At 40.7% G+C, this 20108-nt stretch overlaps 1 pseudogene; it reads left to right on the top strand.

Moving 5' to 3' along the window:
• LOC122797952 overlaps positions 1–20108 on the top strand; it is a 144421-nt pseudogene that overhangs the window by 77554 nt on the left and 46759 nt on the right.

Below are 20108 nucleotides of genomic sequence, written 5' to 3'. Positions count from 1 at the left end.
CTTTGACCCTGCTTTACTGGAAATGTTGCAAATCTGCAAGTCAAATGGTACATGGGTTACTCACTCTAAAGACCTTAAAACGGTATGTGACATTAATAGAACCTAATGGAGGGACAGATTTGTCTCCTAGACGTTACCACACCTTTGAAACAGACTCCCACTTCATGTCAAACAGACCACTTCATAGGCCTCTTCAAATGCAATCTGGACAATTGGATGGGTAACCATAAATTCACCCCTGGGGTTCCACCTGTGTCCCTCTTGGAAAGGGGCAATAGGTACTAATCATGGAAATAAGGGTAAACCTTGGCTAAGCTTGTAAGGGCCCTAGCACCATTAACCTAGTAATTTCCTATGATCCTATGATAATACATCTCTTTTCGCACCCACCCTTAAATAACAGTTCTCCTCTTACTCTTTTTCTAACTGCCCCCATGTACCACTCTACATCTGTCATGCAACCCCTGTATATCTAAGTTATAAACCTTCCAGGTACACCAACTTGGAACAGGTAGCCTAAATAGAAGCAATCCTATACCATGCTTTCTCAGCCATATGCTATTATCACTGTCCTATGCAATACTAATATATTCCACCCACTCCTACATGATTTTATAACTTACTTCATTTTATCTTTCGGGCTCTTTACAAACTTATATAATACTAAAATCTCCCTTCCTACAGAATTTTATAACTTGCTTCATTAAACTACTTGGAGACCTTCCTTTACTGAAAGTGTATTGGGACAGGTCTTCCAGTCTGTCTGGGTAGCTAATGATTTTTAGGCAAGAAATCTATTTTGTCAGTAACCTGCAGGGTCTTTTCAGTTCTATCATATGTCTGACCAGATACATGTTGAAAAGGGTATTGTAGTCAATCATTAGGACAAAGTACAAAGTGACAACAGCATACTCTGACCTAGATGAGATAACTTTTGAAATCCGTTATGTTAGCTAGAAGGATTTTTTATCTAATATACTTGCCACTAAAGAACCACAAAAAGTTTTGAGACAGGATATAATATATTATACCATGATCCCCCCAAAACGTGCACGCTGATTGGCCAGCGTGCCCGTTGTAAATCGAGTTATACTAATGGAAAAAGGTCCGGTCGCGGACTTTTTCCATTAGTATAACTTTTTTACTGTCTCGCTATGTTAAATGGGTTTAACATAGCGAGCTTTAAAATAAGCAACGGAGATCTCCGTTGCTTATTTTAAAGCTGTCTCACTATGTTAAACCCATTTAACATAGCGAGACAGTGTTTAAAAAAAAAGCAACGGAGAAAGCAAGATCTCTGTTGCTTTTTTAGTGTCTCGCTATGTTAAATGAGTTTAACATAGCGAGACAGTTTTAAAATAAGCAACGGAGATGTCCGTTGCTTATTTTAAAACTGTCTCGCTATGTTAAACTCATTTAACATAGCGAGACACTAAAAAAAAAGCAATGGAGATCTTGCTTTCTCCGTTGTTTTACAACTCTGATGTACCGCCAGGCGCCGCAGTACATCAGAACTGCGGATGCCAGACATCTGCGGAAGGGCAGTAAACAGGCATTATACTATGCCATTATTTAAGAAAAGTAACAGTTTCTTTTCTTAAATAATGTCATGGTATAATAGCAATAACCCACTTCTGGGTGTGGGTAATGCTAAATTTACCACGGTTGGCGTGGTTTGGTCCTTCGCCTCGGGACCAAACCACGCCAACTGCGGTAATTAGCATTACCCACACCCAGGCGTGGGTTATTGCTATAATAACACACTTTATTAAAAAGTAAGCACTTTTGTCCACTTCGATAAACCTGGGCTTCATTAGAACCTTCCAATAAAACATCATCATTTTCATTTAAAGTTTCCAGTCAAGTACATCACACATAAATTGATTAAAATTCTTAAAGTGATATACCTCTCTTGTAAAAGTAGTAATACTGAAGTAATACATACATTCTATTTGAATATCATATGAACCAATAAAATAAACCAGTAAACCTATATAATCAATACATAATCAAAACATAAAAATTAAAAGTCACAGCTTTGCTGCATGATGTTTAAGTGCACTTGTGACTGAAACATTTTCATTTTAACCAAGTGGATTTACTGCATTTAGCTTGAGTTGCCACTGCAGTTCTCTGTGTTCAATCACAGTTTCCCATGGTCTGCCCCTAGGATTCTGATACATCTTCTCCAAAAGTGTAATCAATAACTTCTTAAAATTAACACCCCCAAATGTGTGTTTAAACCGGGCATTTTTCAAATAATTTATTTTAATATTCATAATTGTGCTCATATCTGCATCTACTTAGAGATCCGTCTGTTTTGCCCACAGAAAATGTTACAGTGGTTGCTAACAGCATTGATTACACCACCTGCATTTTCTAGTTCCCCTAATAGAAATTGACCTTCTACTGCTAACAGTTTGATTTTCAAAAATACCTTTTAAGTTCTTACATCATTTATGCATAAAAAGTGGTTGTTCACCTACCACCTGTAATCATACCTCTCAATATGTTGTAGCAAGATATCTGAACAAAGTAATAAATAATGGGGGACAAAGGCCCAAAAATGGTACACTTTTTAAATATTGCTCTTACAAACTTAGAAAGTAGGTAGAACGACAGGTTTTGCATTAGTATGAATTTTCTGAAGGATATGAAGTCTGAAAGTCAAATGACTGTCATTGTTTTCTGACTTCAACCCTCAATGATTTACCAGTGATTTGCCAGAAAACCGCAATTTTATGAGAAACAAACCAAAAATATGAGGCAAAAATCTGGACATTCTGAGAAAATCTGTACAGTTCAGAGGTATACCTCTAATATTTTACTATCAGAATCAAAAATAGACCAATATTTAGAAAAATATTGCTAACTTCCCTTATTTTGAGGGTGGTACTTAAGTATTTTTATATTGAAGCAAAATACAAATAGTAAATAAGTAACCTGTGAGGTGACCACAGACTGTATTAAACACCAGATTATTCAGACTATCCAAACAAGATAATAGTTCAGTATTCCAAACAGGTAATCCAACCAAAAAATTCCTGCTGACCATAAGCACTGGGTTAAAATAAAATGGAATATTTTATTAAAGCATTTTTGGTTGGATTACCTGTTTGGAATACTGAACTATTATCTTGTTTAGATAGTCTGAATAATCTGGCGTTTAATACAGTCCGTGGTCACCACACAGGTTACTTATTTACCATTTGTATTTTGCTTTTATTACTCAACCGTGAGGTGTTCATTCCGCTGGGAGCTTTCATTTATCTTTTTATATTGAAGATGAATTTGGTCAGTTAAAAGGCCAACATGGACAAGTTAGATTGGCTAATGCATGCAATTGTACCACTACAGGAGTAGTCTACATTGCTGTTTCCAACCACTGTAATGGATTTTATTCTTGTTTGCAGTTTTGGAGAAGGTGTATCAGAATCCTAGGAGTAGACCTTGGGAAACTGTGACTGAATAAAGAGAACTGCTATGGCAACTGAAGCTAAATGCAGTAAATCCGCCTGGTTTAAGTTAAAATATTTCAGTTGCAAATGTGCTTAAACTTCATGCAGCAAAGTTGTGACTTTTAATTTGTATGTGTATATTACATACTAATTATTTAGGTTTACTAGTTTATTTTATTGGTTCATATGATACTGGGATAGGATGTATGTATTACTTAAGTATTACTACTTTTACAAGAGAGGCATATGGCTTTAAGAATTTTAATCAATTTATGTGTGATCTACTTGAATGGAAACTTCAAATGGAATTATGGTGTTTTATTGGAAGTTTCTGATGACGTCCAAGTTTATTGATGTGGAGGAAAGTGCTTAATCTTCAATAAAGCATGTATTATATTATATCCTGTCTTGAACATTTTGTGGATCCTTAAAGGAATGTATATTAGATAAGAAATCCTTCTAGCTAGCATAACTGATTTCCAAAGTTATCTCATCTAGGTCAGAGTATGTTGTTGTCACTCTGTACTTTGTCCTAATGATTGAGTACACTACCCTTTTCAACATGTACCTAATCAGACATATGATATAACTGAAAAGACCCTACAGGTTACTAACAAAATAGATTTCTTGTCTAAAAACCATTAGCTACCCAGACAGACTGGAAGCCCTGTCCCAATACACTGTTTGCTATAGAGTCTGCATGGAGATATATGCTGGACATTCTGTTCCACCTTAATGAATATCTTATACCCTCACAAAATAAATAGCTGCACAAACACCCAAATTAAGGATGTTAATGCTCACCAACACACTAATAAAACCGCAAATTCATCCCTGACCTGCCATGTTTTCCTATCCTAAAAGGAGAGCTAGATTTTGAGGGGAGTATTTGGCAAGGTGCACATTGTCATCAGTCTTACATACATTGTAGTTCATATGATCGTATGAGCATATGAAACTAAATAATATTTTGTAGCAGTCATATTCCCCGGGATTCATGAATGCCAATTTTCCATGCAGGAACAGTGTAGGAGCTCCGGCATGGAAAATGACTGCCAAGCGATCCAGGAAAGTGCCGTTTACACGTGCATGAGTGGCCCTACACTGTTCTAGCATGGAGAACTGGCAAATATGCAAATCACCTCATTTGCTGAGGAAAGCCATGCAAATGAGGTGATTTTGAGATCTGCCAAGCTGCCAGGTCTTCGTGCTAGAACAGTGTCAATGCAGAAATGTATTTGGCTAGTAACCAAATATAGGTTCATAGGTTCATAGGTTCATACTAGGCTATCTGCCCTAGGGCATTTATAAGCCTAGCGAGAATGTGTTTGGCTTTCGCCACCCATTTTAAATTTATTTTGCTATGCCCTTTTTCGGGGTTAGTATACTGTGCCTCTGTCTAACAGTGACACAGAAGTGATACCCGGGGTAAACCTATGATCTCCCATCCACTCATCAAGATTCCTCTTGAAGAGAGTCAGTGGGGGACTCTGCCTAACCTGGACTGGGATTTTATTCCAGAGTGAAGGGAGCCTCTGGGTTATGAATCTGTCCCTCCAGCATGTCCTATTTATTTCAGTGCTGAGGTTCAAGTCTCTCGAGCGTAGCTCAATGGGATTTGGATTTTCTGAGGTGCAGCATGTCCATTAATTCCGGGTTGGACATGGCTTTATACGTCAGGCACAGATCGCCTCTGAACAGGCAGTATGCCACTGAGTAGAGCTGGAGTTTCTTTAACCGGGCAGCTTATGGCATCTGTTTGAGCCCTTTGATCCTCTTGGTGAGGTACATTTGGGGTCTTTCCAGTTGCTGCAGGTGTCTAGTAAGGTACATCACAAAAGGGGCATTGTACTCAATTATGGGCCTGATGAGGGATGAGTAAAGAGGCACGATGACCTCCCCTGATCTAGACGTGAATCCCTTCATGATTAGGTGGGCTATATAAAATGTTTTTCTAACCACTTTGGCCACGTGGTTGTCAAATGAGAGATTGCTATCAACTTGGGTCCCCAGGTCCCTAATGACTTCTTCTGTGCTTAATGGATTACCACCTATGTGGTAATTTGTGGGCACTTTGTTTTGCCAAAGGGATGACTATACACATTTTGGCATTTAGCTTGAGGCCATGGCTCTGGCACCAGTTGTCTGTTTCTATGAGGCCCTTTTGGAGGATGCTTGTGTTGGCTGGAGAGTCGATTATGGCGCCCAGTTTGCAGTCATCTGTGAACTTGGTCAGCCACAGTCCTTCCATGTTGGCCTGTACCTCCGAGAAATATATACCGAACAAGAGAGGTCCCAGGACTGAGCCTTGTGGGACACCACTTGTAACTGGTTTGGAGTCTGACATGGCTTCAGCAATTCTAACCATGTGGGTTCTGTCCTTGAGCCAGTTTGCAATCCATCTAGTGACATAGGGGTTTATATTTAAGCTGGTGAGCTTATCTATAATGCCCGAGTGGGGTATTGTATCGAAGGCTTTTGCGAGGTCCAGGTAGGCTGTGTGGACCACCTTCCCTCATCAATGGCCTTGGTGACTGTTTCAAAGAAATCAACCAGGTTTAAGAGGCAGGATCTGCCCTTAACAAAGCCGAACTGGGTAGGATCCAGTGTCTGTAGGTCCCCAATATCTTTATTTATGAGGTCCATGATGATCCTTTCCATAGCTTTGCAGACCAAGCTAGTCAGGCTTATGGGGCGATAGTTTCCAGGATCCGTTGAGGCACCACCTTTATGGAGAGGGACCACTGTTGCTGTACGCCACTCTTTGGGCACATATCCTGTAGTAAGGCTGAGATTGAACAGTAGTTTTATGTTTGGGTTTAGCTCTTCTTGGAGTTCATGTAGGATGCAGCCCGAGACACAGCCTGGTCCCATTGATGCTGTGTTTTTTGCTTTGGAGAGGGCAGCTCTTACCTGAGCATCTGAGATGTCAGGGGGGCAGCACTCTGCTGGGATAGATATTTGCCCTTTTGGTGGGGAGGGGGGGAGAAGTTTGTGCTGAACCTGTCAGCTAGGATGTTGGCAATGTCTGTGGGTTCAGTGTATTTTTTGTCATTTTGGACTAATTCTGAGCATATCTGGGAATTACCACCCAGGTTCCTAACATAACTAAAGAAAGCCTTGTGATTATCCTTAGTGTCCTGTGCAATTTTTCTCTCGAAGCTGGCCTTAGACAATTTTATGAGTGCCCGTAGTTTTTTGCTAATACTGATCAATGATGCCTTCCCTTTTTGGGATTTTGCTCTATCATTTAGTAGCTTCCTCCTTCTATTGTATAGTTTGTTTATGGCTGGGGTCCACCAGACAGGACGTCTGCCTTTGGAGGATTGGGTCTTGGTTTTATTTGGGATCGCATGATCCATACATTCCTGAAGGTGTTCACAGAATGCATTTATAAAGGATTCTGTGGTCTGGGCTGTATTTTCCACAGGCCCGGGGGCTTTGAAGGATTCCACCTCGGTTTTGAGGAGTGTGAAATTTGCTTTAGAGAAGTTTTTCACTGTGGTTTTCTGGGCAGGGGGTGGGGTTGGGATGTGAATATCCAGTGAGATTAGTTTATGGTCTGATCTTACCAGTGAGGGATACACTTCTGGTCTGGAGCATAGAGTCCCCATGTTGGTGATGATCAGGTCCAGTATATTTTCCCCTCTTGTGGGAGTGATAACAAGTTGTTCCATAGCATTTGAGCTTATAAATTCTAGGAACCTTTGGGCTAGGGTGATGGAGCTAGAGTAATGCTCCCAGTGTATGTTTGGGTAGTTGAAATTGCCCAATATAATGGTGTTTGGAGAGACCTTCATATTTTCCAATGTTCTCAGAAAGGCCGAGTGGGGTTCCTGGGTTTGGGAGGATGGTCTGTAGCAGGCTATAAACTGGAAGGCAGTTTTACCCACTGTTAGTTGCACATGGATAGTCTCTGATGCTTCTTGCTTTGCCACCAACCTGGAGGTGTGGGTATCTTTGATGAATATCGATACTCCCCCTCCTTTTGTGGTTCGGTCCAAGTTTTGGGGCCAAAAAGAATGGTATGAGGTATGAGGCACATGGATAGTCTCTGATGCTTCTTGCTTTGCCACCAACCTGGAGGTGTGGGTATCTTTGATGAATATCGATACTCCCCCTCCTTTTGTGGTTCTGTCCAAGTTTTGGGGCCGAAAAGAATGGTATGAGGTATAACCTGGTAGTGCTGGGGTGCTCTCGGGAGCCCTGAACCAGGTTTCTGTTACTGCACAGATATCGATGTTCTCCATGCTAAGGAGAGTTTCAAGTGTGTGCATCTTGAGGTTTAGACTTCTGGCATTGAGTAGCATTACTCTTAGTTTCTTATCCCTTGTAATACCTATGGAGGTGGGTTTGTCTTTTGAGCCTTGCCTAAAAAAGGCACTATAGGGGGAGCAAGAGCCTTTGCCAATATCCAAAAGCCCAGGGGTGACAGGTGCAAGCCATCCCTAGCGAAGCATCGTGGCTTGTCGATCATATCATCCCAAGCTGACAGGCATTGGATCCCCTTTGAATGACACCAGTACTTAAGCCAATTGTTGAAATTGATCATCTTGTCTTCATATATGTTTGTGCATCTGACAAAACAGAGACATGACAGCTCATGTAAAAGCATGTATTATGTTTAATACACATGCCAATGGCCAAATATAAGGCCATTGGCATTATAAACTGTTTTTTTTTTTTTTTTGGCTGATCTCGGCCGTTTAAGCTTAGGGCAATGGAGTGCAAACAGGATCATGTCGAAAATAAAAAAAATGAGGAAAGTAAATTTTAAGTTAATTCTACATTTTGCTATTATAGTCAAAGTCATGCAGAATGTAAACAATGCCAGGGAGCACTGGTTGTCAAGAGGAAATGGTCCATTTAAATGCAGTAGCTAATGATCTACACACTGGGGTATGCAAATGAGGGGAGTTATACTGAATCACAGATTTCTTCAAAATGTCACCTTGTACCTAACCGTGAGGTGCAGCAATATAGCAATGCAAGTCTAAGAGCTGGAGGATTTCATAAGGGTGTGTGTCATGCTTGGTGTAAGCTCATTGGGGCTCTGTGGCCCGTGTCTGCCCTTAAATAAGCACAGCTAAGGAAGGGGGTGTGTCAGATGTGCCTGAGCACTGTGTATGTAGCCTAAACGGCTGTGTGCGCAGCGCACCGGGATATAAACCAAAAAAAAAAGAAAAAAAATGAGGAAATGGCAGAATTGTTTACATATGAGCACTGGGTATGTGTGGAGTGCCTCGGAACTTTAATAGGGAGGAACTTGGAAGGGGAAACAGCAGTAGGAAGGCAATCAAGGAGAACTAGCATAGCTGGCAGGTGGAATGTATCAGATTCAGCCAATTACACATGCAGCAACCCAGCACACTAATATAAACTATGCTAACACCCTACAGACTGTTTTTTTCCCACAAATTCTACACCACTAGTGTACACAGATGGGAGATTTTAACTGATAAAACTAACTAAAAATGTTAAAGGCTGCTGCTGCTTTACTCCATCAATATGTGCTAGAGACTGAGCGTGGTGAGGAGCAGAATGCTGACAACCGACCCACAGTGAGGAGGAGGAGAAGAGTGTACAGACCCAGGGTAACCTACCAGGGCCTACATGAGCTGGAGATAGTAGAGCACTATAGGGTGGAAAAGGACATTCTACAGCAAATTGTTGAGGTGTGCCGGTCATGCCTTACACACAGAACTAATAGAGGGGAACCCTTCCCAGTGGATACTGAGGTATGTCTAGGCTTAAGAATACTAGCCACAGGTACCTTCCAAAGACCAACTGGGGATATCATGGGGGTCTCACAGGCATCAGCATCCAAGGTACGCCACCAGTTCCTGGATGCCATGACACAACATGCCAATGAGCACATATATTTCCCCACCGCCCGTGAGGCGCTGACCACGCATATGTGTCTCCTCCACCATATAGCAGAATACCCTGAGGTAGTTGTTGCTATAGACTGGACGTACATCCACATCAAAGCACCACCTGGTGAGCAGGGCAGGGTCTACATAAACCACAAGGGCTTCCCCTCCATCAACTGCCAGGTCTTTTGCGATGCTCAGGCCATTATCATGAATGTGTGTGCTGGCAGCCCTTGAAGCTATCACGACTCCCACATCTGGCATTGCTCACAGCTGTATCAGGCATTTGCCAAGGTGGGAACATCCCATATGGCCATCTAGTGGGGGATGCTGGCTATGCACTGGAGCCATGGTTGAAGACACCCATCAGAAATGCACACACACCTGAACAAGAACACCATAATGAGGCACACGCACAAACCAGGATCATTGTAGAGCATGTGTTTGGGATGCTCAAGTCACGGCTCTGCTGCCTTGACATATCCTGTGTAGCTTTGCAGTACTCTCCAACTACATGTACACAGATGTTCATAGTATGTGCCATGCTACACAATATGATCCTGCGTAAACAGATGCAGCAGGAACAACACGAGGCAGGGCCACACAGCCCCCCACCATTGCCAAGGCCAGCACAGGCACAGAGGGACTTGGAGGAGGAACATCCTGAGCCTGCCCCTGTAGGCAGTAGAAGGCACGCACAGTATGCCCAGGCCTTGGCAAAGAGGCAATGCATAGCACACACACTGACACTGTTGGGACCCAGGGACTGATACCTCTCTTCAACTCACACATACAGTAAAAGGGATGCCAAACATGACACTACCTGAGCTTTACCATGTATAGGGAGTGTACTATGTGTTTCCAACATAGTCAGCCCTCCAGTACTGTCCTCAATACTGGCCCAGCGATAAGGTAAGTCACTCTTCCTATCAATTACTGAATGGAGTAGTATGTTCTCATACTTGTATGTATGATATGGATGCAAGCATGCAAGGGAATTGGGTGGTTGAATGGGATAGCAGAAAATAGCTGTATGGGACAACAGGAAATTCATAACAAATACTGGTGTCAACATACTAGGCAGCACTACACAAGGTGACAACCCCCACTGCAGTACATGCGATGGCTCAAAGAACTGTGTGTGTCAATAGGTCATGCACATGGATGTCAATGAGGGCCACATATCCACCACTAGCCTCACCCAGCAGGAAAGCTGCAGAGACCATGAAGAAAGGCCGGGCTAAGGCCCTCAAATGATGGCAATGGTGAACAGCCCCCCACCAGACCTACACAGACATACTACAACAGGTCTGGCAGTTGCATTCTAGTTCTGAAAGGTAAGAAGTCTGAAAGTGAAATATATGCCATTAAGATCTAATGTGTACTCTACTGATATGCCTCCTGTCTGCATGATAGGTCATGATACGATATAAAATGGAAGCAAACAGAGTAACCGAAATACCAGTACAGTCATTTAAAATGTTCTGCAGGTGTGCACCCCCCCACCCCACAATCCCATGTAGAAATGCAGTAACATATGGCCTGCAGCACTCTCAAATGGCCTACAGTCCTCTGCCAAAGGTCCATGCCTCACCCATAGTGCCAATGTATGGAATGTCAGGGGGTCCCAACTAACAATCTACACAGTAAACAGAAAACAAATGCATGGCCATGTTGACAAATGCCAGTAGCATGCCTCCACATGTCTTACTGCAAGGAATGTGGATCAGGCCATAAATACTACTGGAATAAAGGCCCAACTATAGGGATACCTCTGAGATATTGATTACACAATGCTAGGTGGAGGAGAGAATAACAGAGGGGGGGTGTAGAAGCATGGATGTCATGGAGTGTGTGACGTCTGAAACTCTAACGTCTACCAATACTACTCCCTGACTGCAAACCCATGAATGAATAGCCACAAAACCACAGTGTGAAGGTAAACTGATCAGATATATGAACCCTGCCTCTGGATAACCTGGGTGTATCTGTACAGCTGAGAGGTATGGCCCCAGCAGGATATGGCCATTCCATGAAGTTGAGAAAAGCACAAGGAGGGGAACCCAGCCAGCATACTAACAAGGTGCTGGACCATTTACACAGAACCAGCAGTCTATTGTCTGTAGCTACTCCTCCACAATGGCAGGTGTGTTCCAGAATGTGTAGTCTATATGCCTCAGAATATTGGTCTCAACTTCATTCATCTTGTATTTCCCGGTAAATAACTGTGAGCAAAGAATGATAACTGTCAGTAGTTGATGACATGACACATCACGGTGTAAAACAGTACATATGTCAGAAAATCTATGCTACAACCAAACATGTCACACAAGCAGCACAGACAGCAATTAGTTACAGTATCCTCAGTATGTTAAGCCCATTGTGTCTCCATATTGGCACCCTATCTACAGATATCCTGCTGAAACAGTTGGCTAGGTGTAGCTGTACCACACAAAATCCAAAGAAAATGCCCAGGCCAGGAGATTCCGGACAGTTCAAAATACATTTAATAGCAAACAACACAGTAAAATAAGACCATAAAATGCTGACAAATACTCACAAGCATTTTTCGTCACTCAGTACATAACTTCATCAGATCCGGAACTGGAATTAAATAAATTAAAATGTCCTTAAATAAACTGCATTGTTTGTTTGTGTCTTTTGGCTTTTCCCAGTTAGGGGATGCCACAGCGGAACTCCGGTCCGCTAATGATTGGCAGTTGATTTTCACGTACCGGCTTGCCAGGCCTGATGCACAACCTTCAATGAAGGTACGCCCATTCATGCATGTCTGCATGCAGAAGACGCTCTAGCTGAGAATAGAACCGGACAGCGTCTTACTGTGAGGCGACTACGCTACCGCAACACCACCACCGCGGGTCCTTAAATAAACTGCATAATCATGTTAAAAATATATCCATTCAGTAAAATTCCATTAAAACCATTTGAAACTAGAAACATTCATACTTTCAGTAAAAGTTAATCCAATATAAAAACTTTGAATATCTAAATATGAACATAATTTAAAATGTAATCTAAAATAAAATACATGATACAATGTAAACACTCCATCTAGTGGCAAAAAATTACAATGTCCCTAATTCATAAAAAAAAAATTAAAACTCATGTGCAAATGACCCTTTATCAAATAATGTGAAGTATATAAAATCTGTACACTCTAATGGAACTGCTTCAAGATTACTTAAAAAAACTTATAACTTAGCAGCTCTCATTTTTAATAGGGATGTAATGGAAAGATTATCATTTAAACCAGGAGGGGATGATGCTTCTAAAGTCATTTTCCACCATAATTCTTTATATTCGATTTTCTCTTTCCAAAGACCCCCTCTAATTTATTTCGTAACTCTCTCTAATATGAAGAAAGAAAATTTAGCTTGAGGACACTCCAAAGTGTGCTTATACAAAGCATTAGTTTCTTTTTTATTTTGGACATCATATAAATGTTCATAAATTCTTCTCTTGAGCTTCCGCTCAGTCTTGCCAATGTAAAAGGAATCACAAGAGCCAAACAAGGCAAGGTAAATTAATCCATATGACTCACAATTAAAATATCCTTTACTATATATTTTTTTATTTCTACTAGCCAAGAAAATGTCATCTCTGTTAATAATATATTTACACTGGACACAATGTCCACATTTATATGTCCCTACCTTCTGTCTATTTGTGTTATGTTCCCCGTTCTCAAGCAAACACTTCAAATTCATAGAATTTTTATAGACATATTTAAGGTCTTGGGGGGGTGTAAACCTTTGAGGTCAGAAAATCCCGTAAATTTTTTCCATTCTTTTTCAATAATTCTCCTAGTAACTTTAGAACTTGCATTAAATTCTAAAATCATAGCCTTATTGAAATCATAAGTGCCATTATGATTGTTACAACATACTCTCCAGCCATTATTATTATTTGTGCCAATCATCTGTCCTGGGGTGGGTTTGAATTTAACTTTTCTTCCTATGCTAATCTCTTTCCTTACTTCACATAACATTTCCAAGGGGTAACCTCTGTCACTGAACAAATTAACAAGGAAATACAGTTCTAATTCAAATTCACCGTCTTCTGACGTCATGAGACTTGCCCTTATAAACTGTCCTTTAGCAATATATTTCTTATAGTGAAAAGGGTGGGCACTACTGAAGTGCAGAAAAGAATTAGAATAAGTGGATTTCCTAAAAATTTTGAATTGAAAACCGCCATCCTTCTTATAAACCTCAATATCCAAGTATTGTAGTTTGTCTTGACAAAAAATTCCAAGTAAAATCCAAAAAAGGAACAGAGTTCTTAAGAAAATCTAAAAATTCATTAATTAAATTAACTAGACCCACCCAAAAGATGCATATATCATCCAATAACTGCTTATATAAGTACCAGGAGTCCTTATAGTCTTCCCATTTAGCCAAGACGAGGTTGGCGTATGTGGGGGCGCAAGCAGACCCCATTGCTACACCCTTAGTCTGATGGTTAAATTCATCTTTAAAAAACAAATTGTTATATTTTAAAACCACTCCATCAAACTTAAACACGCCAACCTCTCATTTAATTTAAATTCACTGTCCTCAAATAATATCTCCTCTAAAAGTTGTAAACCTTCTGCATGGGGAATGCTTGTAAATAGGTCAACTACATCAATTGTTATAAAAGTAATAGCATCACTATAATTTTCTTTATTTATTTCTCTGAGTAGGTCCCATGAATCTCTTAAGATATTTTTCCTTTTAAGCCAAAGTTTTTTTAAGATATTTTTCCTTTTAAGCCAAAGTTTTTATATTGGATTAACTTTTACTGAAAGTATGAATGTTTCTAGTTTCAAATGGTTTTAATGGAATTTTATTGAATGGATATGTTTTTAACATGATTATGCAATTTATTTAAGGACATTTTAATTTATTTAATTCCAGTTCCGCATCTGATGAAGTCATGTACTGAGTGACAAAAAATGCTTGTGAGTGTTTGTCAGCGTTTTATGGTCTTACTTTACTGTGTTGCCGGCTATTAAACGTATTTTGAACTGTCCAGAATCTCCTGGCCTAGGCATTTTCTTTGAATTATTTGTGTGTATTTTGCCTTGGAGTGCCATTTTTGTGGATTATTTGTACCACACAAAACCCTGAACTGGAGTCCAACCCTCCCCGGAATGGATGTACACACGCAATATAGAAGGTCATACTGGGCATGCTCCTACACTTAGAGAAATGAAGCCCATATCTCACAACACAGTGGACTACAGATATCGGTTATTCACAGCTATCTGTGCACACACACCAAATTGTACATCATTGATACTTCACACACACACACACACACACACACACACACACACACACACACACTGGATAGACATACACACACATATCTAAGGCCAACATAATATAATATGTCAATCATACACACACAGAGACATGGGGAAGAGAAAGACAGACAGCAACAGAGAGAATCCCATTATGAGGCCTGTCCCACCCACTACACATCCCATTGGCCTATATCACATGATGTGCTGATGTCATTCACTGTAGAAATACCTTTGGTTAGTTCATAGCCCTATAGTGGCAGTGGCAGCTGCAGCTCATTCTATTGGATTGCAGGACTGCAGCCCCCCAGCTGTAAACAAAAAGAAAAAAAAACAAAAACTGATTAGCGAGTCCCGGAATTCTGCACATGCTTTCCGGAGCTCCACACATGCGTTTGGGAATCCAGACTATTGTTTAACCAGTGTGGATTAGGAAGAGAACTCTGCACATTCGTGTGGGAATCCCAACTGCTGTTTAACTAGTCTAGATTAGGAAGAGAAGGCATCAGACTACAGATGCCCAGATGTCTATGCGGTTACAACTGCATAGACTGGAAGGGGATTGGACTGCAATGTCTGCAGGCTGGATAGCTGCTCTCATGGGAAACAAGGGGAGGGACTTGTATTTCAAACAAATGCTGCTGCAGGAAGGAGGACTTAAGCTGGGAGTTTGTAGAATGAAGCTGCTGCAGGAAGGACTTTGCACTCACAAGTGTGTGCATGTGTAATGCCCCAGTTAAATACACCTGGTGGCTAGAGAGAAACTTAGCAAATATACCTGGTGGCTAGAGAGATTAACTCAGGCTCAAACCCTGTACCTTGGGTGCAGGTAGCAACAGCCTGAATTAGCTACCCATTTGTGAAAACTATTCAGATTTTTGCCTAATATTTTTGTTCTGTTCTGTTCCTCATAAAATCTATGGTTTTCTGGATTTTGAATTCACTAAATAATGACAGGTATTTGAATTTCAGACTTCATATTCTTCAGAAAGTACATGGTAACACAAAACCTTTTATTCTAGCAATTTCTAGGTTTATAAGATCAGTGTTAAAATTTGTCCCTATTTTGGGGCTGTATTCCCCCATTACTGGCTTTGTCCAGGTGTTTTGTGCTAAGAGGTTGAGAGCTATATTGAGAACTGAATTCACTAAATTATAGCTGTTTAAGTTTCAGTCTTCCTGTCTTTCAAGAAACAGCTGATTTGGCATAGTGGTATGTTGCTATGACTGTAGTGCACAGGGTCCTGGGGCCAAGACCTGGCAGTGAAATACATGGTAGTCACGCAACATTTTATTCTAGCAACTTTTCAAAATTATACAAGCAATGTTTAAAATGTGTCCCTGGTTTTTGGGCTTTTGCCACCCCCAATAAATTTTGGCTTTTTCCAGATTTCTTGTGCTGCAAAGTTGAAAGATACAGTTGAGTGTTGAGTGGATTTTACAAGGACCTGAGAGTTTCGGGGGAAGAGAAGTTTAGTGCTGCTTATGCTGAATCTACTTGCATTGTTAATAGCATAACAGGTTGAATACTTGCTTTTGATGCAGAAGGCAATGGGTTTTACTCCCACTGTATGTAGATGCATTGCTGATACTGTGTTCTACTTTTAAAGGGGGTAGATGCTGCAGTCCTGAGAATGTCCTCTTTGGCGGAGATACCTAGTAACTATGAACCTGTTATCAGTTTGCCATCCATTCCCTATTGCAATTCTTCTTCTTCTTTCGGCTTTTCTCAGTTAGGGATCACCACAGCGGATCACCTGTCTGCTCAGGATTGGCAGTGGAGTTTTATGGTGTAGAGTTGCCAGCTTAGTACCCAACATTCCACAGAAGGCACACATGCACACACTCATGCCTAGGGCCAATTTAGAGTGTCTAATCCATCTACAGCATGTCTTTGGAGGGAAACCAGAGCACCTGGAGGAAACCACGCAACCACAGGGAGGACATGCAGACTCCACACAGAAGGAACTCCAGCTGAGGATTGAACCAGAGAACTTCTTGCTGTGAGGCAGCAACGCTAACCAATGCACCACTGTGGCCGCCCTATCCATTCCCTATTGCAATATTACTAGCTTATCATTTTTTAAATGTAACATGGGCAATTTATTCCTCAAGGGCAGCAGGCACTTTATTTGTAGATGAAACAATGAAATTTAAAGTTGTTTGCTAGTAGCAACCTCTTCGTTAATTACAGATCTCTTTACTATTGAATTATTTAGTTGACTTTTACTTCTGCTGAGATTGTGCATATTTCCTGATACTGGTGGATTGTAGAAGTTTGAGTAGACTTTTATGATGGAAATGTTCTGAATTGGGCAGTTTTGTCATTATTGGTGCATGCATTTGTTTCATAGTTTACTGGAAAAATGTTCAAAACAAATTTAAAATGCCCTCTTACAACTGTACTGTATTATACAAGGAATATAATTTAATACAACCAGGACAGTGTATCAAATAGCACATGTATGTTTTGTGTGCAAGGGGCCTATGATTTGAAAACAGCCCATAGTTAATCTTTATCTGCCACTGGCCAGATGTATTTTCTTTGAATGTGGGTTTCAATGCTGTTTCAATGAATGTGAGTTTCAAGGGCAGAGAAGATTTAATGCTAAGTCTATTTTCATTGTGAGACTGTATTGCTTTGTTTAGCAGATGTCTATTAGTGTTTGTGCTGTAAACTTTTAAATGAAATCCAAATCATAGACGTAAAGCAGTATGCACATTACAGTGTTTATGGTAAATGGGGCAAAATAGCCAAGTAATGGGACATTGGAATGGCTGCAGGGGGAGGCCCCATTCAACCATGATTTTGTTAGCGGGGAAGGATGGCAAACTCAAGGACAGCCCCAGATGAACTATATCTCTCAAATGTCCAGATTTCTGAAGAATTAATAGATTTTTGCATCTTATTTTTGGTTTGTTTCTCATGCCTTCCATGGAGGATTGGGTACCTGGCTGGCAACTTGACACCGTAAAACTCTACTGCCAATCATGGGTGGACAGGTTGTCTGCTGTGGTGACCCCTAACTGGGAAAAACTGAAAGAAGAAGAAGAAGATTTTTGGTTTGTTCCTCATAAAATGTGTGGTTTTCTGGCAAATCATTTAGGAATGAAGTCAATAAATAAAGACAGATATCCCCCAGATTCAGTAAACTTCTGTGCAAGACTAGCTTATTCCTGCATGGAAGGGACCATTCCCATCCAGCATGGCAGCGCACCATGCATATTCATGAAGGTGTGCTGCCGTGCTGTAATACAGATACGGTTCTGTGTACGAGTGTAGGGGGTGTGTCTGAGAGCAGTGCTCTCACAATACACATGCTCCCTGCACACCAGAATTGCTGTATGGCAATTTAAATAGAGCAAGAGTGCTTGTTACACCTCCAAAGCATCAGGGTAAGAAATCTGGACAAAGCCATAAGGGATAATTGTCCCTACAAACCAAGAAAGTTGACAGAATAACAGGTTTAGCATTAGCATGAATTTTTGGAAGGGTATGAAGTATATAATGCACACCTCTCAACCCGTCAGTGTAAGAAATCTGGACAAAGCCATAAGGGACAACTACCACTACAAACCTAGAAAGTTGATAGAATAACAGGTTTAGCATTAACATGGATATTCTGAAGGGTACGAAGTAAAAAACGCAACAAATATTTTTTTTTTCACATGCGCAATAAAGTTTAAGTGTAGCTGCATGGATGTGCCTGTTGTGTAGCTATGCTTAGCCTAACTGAAATGGCACGATAAGTTAAATAGCAATGGACATCCATCATAGGTATTAATGCAATAGTGTAGTAGTTAGAGCATGTGCCTTGCATGTAGTCATTCATGGTTCAAGCCTCACCCAAGCCATTTCCATTTTGTATGTGTAATCATTACAATTTTAATTTATTTGTATATTTATGTAGGAAATAACCTATATCTCTCAACCAGAGTAGTGTATTAGGCCCAGATGTAAGGTGTCAGTGTAATAAAGTAGTGAAACCCCCCATATAAACACAAGCGCCCCATACAGTATAGTCACACAAGAATAAATGTAATTGCAGCACATTGGGGGATGTCAAGGAAGGTAAACAAATGTATAATATGTTATGAATGATGAATAAATCCCATACAGGTGGTAGTCCAATAAAATAAAACATAAGCAGTTCTAAGCATTGCACAGCTATGCTGACCAGGTGTAAGCATTGTGTACATATGAATGCTAAGCAATGAGTAGCCCATCTAAGTGGATTTGCCCATTGGTAAGCAGTGCTGAACCTGCCCCTTTAAGCACTGCCAACCTTAGCTAAGCAGGTTTGCCCGTAGCTTAGCTTAGCTCAAAACCGTCCAATCATGGCAAAGGGTGGGAATCTGGCCATATTTAAACCCCGCAGGTGGAAATACAGCTCATAACTGGTTGTAGCTCCCCACTGTAGGCAGTATGGCAGGTGTTGCAGAGGGCATGTGCTTTCAGGTGCAGTGCTGGGGCATACAGGAGTTCAAGGTCATGGTAGGACTCCTGGCAAAAAACATGAATTGAGACTGCTGCAGGACAGTGCCAGGGCTCCCAATACAAAATGGAAGCCTGGGAAAGTCTCACCCGTGATCTCACCAGTGCCACTGGTATCCCTCGTACTGGTGAGAAGGTCCGGCACAACTATGCTGACTTGAAATTGAGGAAGAGGGAGCACTTGGAACAAGAAGCAAGACAGAGGGGTGATGTCCCAGTGGTGTGTAAGTATTCATAGCAATAACTGTTTACCAAAGTCCAGCCTGTGTATGTGATTAATAGGTATGACTAAATGTTTCTCTATTTTCATTACAGCTCCAGCTAAGTGGGTTGTGAACCAGAAAGCCCATGCCAGTAGGTTGCAAAGGCTGTGTCGCGAGGCTGGTAAGTAACAATCCTGCCTGTAGTAGTCATACCAAATAAATATAAAGAAATAGAATGTCACCTGGCAGTATAAAAAATGTGTATGGTTTGTACTGAATAAACCAGACAATATGACAGTAATAGTCTCATATAGGTCATATTTAAATAAAACTAACTGCCTGGCAATAAAGTTCTAAATCCTGGACTGGTTGTATTTACTCTGGTATTGTATGGCTTGAAATGTTGCATGCACCAAGATCTGATATCTGAATAGTAATGTTGTGTTAACCACTTTTTCCACACTGTCTATATAAGAATGTTGTAATTACAAGGTCAGATTGTACAATCAAGAGAGGATTAGATAGAAAACATTGAAAAAAAGAGACAGCTGTTTCTCAATAGCTCACTCTGATGAAATACAGATTGTTGTACTTTTAGCAAACGCAGCCATGGTTCAAATCCTGGGAGTAATAGTAAGCTAAATGCATAATTACTACTAGGATTTTGTGAATATGTGTAGAAACAGTCAGGTAGTGTTAACAAAATTCCCCCACAGGTCTTCCAGGTAAGAGAACTGTAACTGCCTGGCAATAAAGTTCTAAATTCTGGAC

The sequence above is a fragment of the Protopterus annectens genome, chromosome 3.part1 (assembly GCF_019279795.1).
Source record: "Protopterus annectens isolate FY-2018-M chromosome 3.part1, PAN1.0, whole genome shotgun sequence".
Taxonomy (NCBI): domain Eukaryota; kingdom Metazoa; phylum Chordata; order Ceratodontiformes; family Protopteridae; genus Protopterus; species Protopterus annectens.
The sequence above is the reverse complement of the archived record's forward strand: the minus strand, read 5'-3'. Positions and strand labels throughout refer to the sequence as shown.